At 39.7% G+C, this 5114-nt stretch overlaps 1 long non-coding RNA gene across 1 annotated transcript in view; it reads right to left on the bottom strand.

Annotated features, from left to right (window-relative positions):
* Nucleotides 1-4270: 4270 nt before the first annotated feature.
* LOC106939294 (uncharacterized) overlaps nucleotides 4271-5114 on the bottom strand; it is a 5081-nt gene continuing 4237 nt past the window's right edge. The window contains exon 2 of the long non-coding RNA XR_001422810.1: nucleotides 4271-5109. This is a non-coding gene — a long non-coding RNA (uncharacterized LOC106939294). The remainder of the gene's footprint in view (nucleotides 5110-5114) is intronic.

Genomic DNA, 5114 nt, shown 5'->3' on the forward strand with positions numbered 1-5114 from the left:
CTCAGAGACCCGGGTTTAGCTCCTGCTAAAGAAATGGTCTCTGGTATTTTCCATGCGGTTTGTGGAAACGGTGGAAATGGAAGTATGTCAGCATTAATTTAACAGTTCATAGATCCAAAAAGTCCTTTCGCGGCATCTCCTGTCTGAAGTAGAACAGAATAGTCCTTTTTGCACCATTTGCATCCCTTTGGCATGGGGACACTGAGTCGTGGTTGTGTGCTCAAGCACACAACCACGACAAACAGATAGAGACACATCTGTTTGTCATCAGTGATGCTCCCTGGGTGCAGACCTGAGTTGTGTGTGGCGAATGGCAGCTGCGCACACACATAGCAGTTCACCTCGTTCTCCTTGTGAGCAGTCCTGCTCATCAGCTGCCACCACAGGTTTGTGCTGTAGTCATGTGGGTGAAAAGTGAGGTCACTTCCTCCTCCAAACATCAGACATGCTGCAGTCACAGCGCAGTAGAAGATCAATCTGGCATATGGAGTCCCCATCGCTGCTCGGCACGCAGAGATGTCAGAACCCCCAAACTAAAGAGTGAGGATGTGTCGAGTTTCTTCACTGGCGTTGAGACAAACCACCCTAAAAAAATGGAACCCCTGTGTAGCCAGAACTTGCTCTCTGCTCTGGACACTTCCTTCAGTTTAAGAGTCCTGATCATATAATCTGCTAATGTCTGCAGCAAACAGAGGCAATCTGTAAGCTCTCCCATGAATTATTTCAGAAGGTGTTAGACCATCAGCTGTCGGGGTGATTCTCATATAGAGCTTCACTAACTCTAAACATTCTGGCCAGGATCGGCCAGTGTCTTCCATGCACAATCTTAATCTGCTTTTCACAGTACCATTTGTTCTTTCCACCAGCCCTGCACTCTGAGTGTGATAGGCACAGTGGTTTTTCAATGTCATTCCCAAGTGAGTAGCCATGTTTTGTATCACTTGGTTTACAAAATGCGGTCCATTGTCACTATAAACAGACTGTGGAATACCGTGTGTTGGGATAATAGTTTTGCAGATAGCCTTAGCTACCGTCAAAGCATCTGCATGCTTTGCTGGAACTATTTCAACCCATTTAGAAAAAGCATCAATCATCATCTAACAGTATTTGTTAACTCAAAAATTCATAACAAAAAAAAATTTTATGTATGAATTTAGTAGTTATATAGTATTACCTCACCATTTTCCCTTTTCCCCCCTTTTTACACATGGCATTGCCCATGTGTCACAATCACTTAAGATTCAAATAAAGTCTTTGGGAGGATTAATATTTAATTCAGGTGAACTCATAGGTTTATAGAAGATATTTTAGCGGACACGTCTTATAATTGCAGGTTTATATTTTGGTTTTTCTTTGTTAAACTCAGCAACTTTCAACATTTCTATCTAATTTCTCTAGAATAAAAATGTCCATCTTTAATTTAACCAAATCTCAAATCCTCTAATTCAAGATTTTTCTTTTTGAATTTATTGACTATCAATCAAATCTAGATTAAAATGTTTTAGACTGAAATCTAAAAAATGTTGCTTTTATTCACAATCATCAATTTTTAGTAGCCATTTATATCTACCAAGTTGCTTAAAGTCTCAGACTTTCACTTAACCTTGCATTTCAGACAAGTTAACAACGTAAGTTTTTTATATTTTAAATTAAATGGTCAATAGTTTCATCCGTTACTCAATTTTGTAGTAACATTTCTCTCTTCTCATAATAATTTTCATTCATTCCAATATGAAAAATCCCACAAAAACAATCGATTTGTAGATTCTTTACAGAATTAAACTCTAAATTAAACCTTTCAGTTAAATTCAACGAAATATTTCATAATATTTCAACATTGCAATATCAATTGTTTTCAACACTTAGAGATGTTTAATTTAGTTCCAAACTAGTATCTCTTTTAAAGGAAAAAATAAAATAAAACATTTGCAAATCATTATTAGCTTTGAATCTGTAATAATTTTTAGTTGGTGTAATTTAGCCGTATCACACTATCAGTTGTTGTTTGTTTTTTTTCTTAACTTTTAGTCATTACAGTTTTTTCCTTCACAGTTTCCCAACCTATGGCTCGGGCCCTAAGAGGATCACTGGTCCTTCTGTTAAGGACTGAGTTAACGGGTACAAAGTGAATGATTTTGTCTAACATTGTACCTAAAAACCTTTAAAATGTTCTTTTCTGGGTAGATAATTCCTATATGCAAACAGGATTATTAAGCACATTCTTTATCACAGCAGTGTGTGTATAACTTATCTCGTATTTATCCTTTCTGTCTCGTTTCTCGCTTCCCCCTCCTGCTGCTGGCGTCGCTGCAGCTGGTCCTCCCTCCGTCTCTCCTCCAGCTCCCTGTCAGTCCAACTAGCTCTGGTGTTGGATTATTTATAAGTTGTCCAGACCGTCCCTTAGTGAATGTCCAGGTTGTCCACCAATGAAACAAGCGAAAAACAGTTCAGTTTGCTGTCTTCGTCTCTGAATCACAGTATTTTCTTTCAAACACATTATTTTCCTTCTCCACGCTGATGCCAAAGAGTAAACCAGCGGGGATTGTAAAACTTCAGTTGCAGTCAAACACAGAGATTTAGTTCCAGTCCAAATGTCCAGCAGGACTCCATACAGTAGTCTGCTGCATGGCAGTTCCCAGCTGTCCAGGAATCAGGATCAGCGGACATTTTAGTGCCTTCGGTACCCAGGTGGCAGAAATCATCCTGTCCTTTTTCGCTTCTTTATCAACTGTCATTGGCTAGTGATGAAGGAGGGATGTCATCTGATCGGCAGGACAGGTTTGAGTTGAGGTGGGAGGTCAGATGCATCGCAGCGAGGCTCAGACAGAGGAAAAGGAAAGAAGCAAATAAGAGTCAATTAGGGTTTGTTCATCTTTTTGTCTTTTTTTTTCTTTTTACAAACATTTTCCATATAACTTTTCTTTCTTTTCATCTTATAATTTTTAGCCACTTATTACCCAACATTTTAAGAAATCATAAATACTTTCCTTATTCAAACACATATAAACATGAAACATGTTAAAAGCTGTAGTATATATTAACCTTTAAAATGTAGAATGTAAGTTTATGTTAACTTCATTTGTGTCACGTTTCACCAGAGAACAATGGATTTCTCTAAATTTGTCGATCTTAGTGCTGCAGACTGTGAGGTCAGCTGTCACCCCTCCTCTCAAAGCCTAAGAGAGAAACGAGGCTGGATAATGTCCAGGTCAGTACCTTACTCTGACCTCTGACCCCTCCAGTTATACAGCCAAAGGATCATTTCACCAAGTTGGTGTTATAATCTGATTACGACACAATATATTAAACACTGTTCTCTGGGGAGAATTTTATTTTTTAATTTTATTTTTCAGCTTCTCCTCCTTCAGGAAAGTCATAATTCCACTTTTAGCATGCAAAAAGGTTGTTCCCATGTTTTTATTTCAGTGAGACATCTCTCAACTGGTTTTTCTTTGAAAGTGTAGGAATGCTAAAAAAAAACAAAACAAAACAAACACCAGTGTTTCTTAAAATTAATTATTTCTGACTTGTGAGGTTTAAACCTAATTTTTAGGTTTAATTATTTTGCATGCACTGGTTTTGTACCGAAATTCAATTTCTTTTATTTATTTTTTACTTAATGTGTAACAAGCTGCACATGTGTCCACTATTTCATCAATTTAGTCTGGTGGTTTGTCTTTTTGGAGTGTGGTAGAGTCTGATCATGCTGAGGGCAGTTTCTTGACCAGTGGCCAGTATTGCCACAAGTCCAGCAGCCATTTAAATGCCGTGGATTTTGTGGGGTGTTATTTTGGGGTCGTCGCCTATTGTGACCTCCTCTGCCTCTGCTTCTTCCGCATCCTTTCGTCCGGCCGTTGGAAAAAGCAGAGGTTTCTAAACCTCTAAATTCATCCAGGTGAAAAACATCTAATCCTTTCACAGCCTTAATGGCCTCTTCTAAGGTCCAGGGTGTAAAAACATATAAGTTTTGTGCACCTTCCTCTAATGAGGGTACAGTCGTGCTGCTGGGACTGCAGTGGGGGCAGACGGAGCTGCTGCAGCGGCAGGGGGAGGGGTGGCTGCTGGAGCTTGTACTCCCTGCACTGCTACAGCATTCCGTGTGCTTAGAATGACTTTATTATCTTTCGGTCTAACAAATATGTTTTTTGCTTCTACGAATTTTTTGTCATTAACCTTTTTAATTTGTTCTTTCCGGTCTGTGGCTGCTTTTAACCATAATTTAGTACACCTCAGCTCATCCTCCTGTTGAGCTTTTTTTTATTCCTGCTTGTCTTTCTACACTACTCTCCAAAATTCCCACAATTGTTTGCCATTGATCAATTTTTAGCTTCCCATCTATTTTATATTTCTTTCTCCATTTTTTCATGTGTACAGTGCTACCAGGAAATCTGGACAGCATGTACTTTTCATCCCCGTCAGGGCCCTCAACAAGTGAGGAATTACAAAAATATGTGTTTCCCATTATTTAAATCACTTGCAATTTTAGCTTGAAAATTTTTGGTATTATGTGCTCTCTCAGAGAAAGTGCCGTAGGTCAGCGCTCAGTGCCTTCTGAAGAACAGGCTTCTACTTGGAGCCGAGCTTCCAAGCGGTTCTTCACTTTGGATTCTAATTCCGAAGACAGAGTGTTTTACTCCCAGAGAAAGAAGCACCATTCACTCCTTCATACACACACATCAACAAAGCAGCAGTAGCAAAACAGCAATATCAGCACAGTAATAACAGAACAGTAATAATAAGCTTCCTATCTACATGAGGACTTGCCCTTAAGGGGTGTCCTCGAAGTAAGGGGGCTCTAAGAGCCTTACCTTTTGCCTTTAGTTGAAACTCTGTCAACTGGGACTCAAACCTTTATAACTTCTTTAGTTTTAAAATTCACCTACGTTTCTGTAGTTTTCGGGTTGTCCAGTCGGATCTCGTCACTCCGCCGTTGGCAGACAAAGTCGGACATGTGTCGCTGGCCCAGCGAAGAATTTTGCTTCCTGGGTCTTTCTTTCCAGGTCCTGTTGACTCTGGCCGTGCACGGATTCAGCGCGTCTTCCTCTGCCTGTCAGCGGGGGTTGAGAGATCCCGGATTTCGGCACCAAATGATAGGTACTTTTCTCGAACCTACA

Source organism: Poecilia latipinna, unplaced genomic scaffold (assembly GCF_001443285.1).
Source record: "Poecilia latipinna isolate Pla-1442-1.1 unplaced genomic scaffold, P_latipinna-1.0 Scaffold2823, whole genome shotgun sequence".
In the NCBI taxonomy this organism is placed as follows: domain Eukaryota; kingdom Metazoa; phylum Chordata; class Actinopteri; order Cyprinodontiformes; family Poeciliidae; genus Poecilia; species Poecilia latipinna.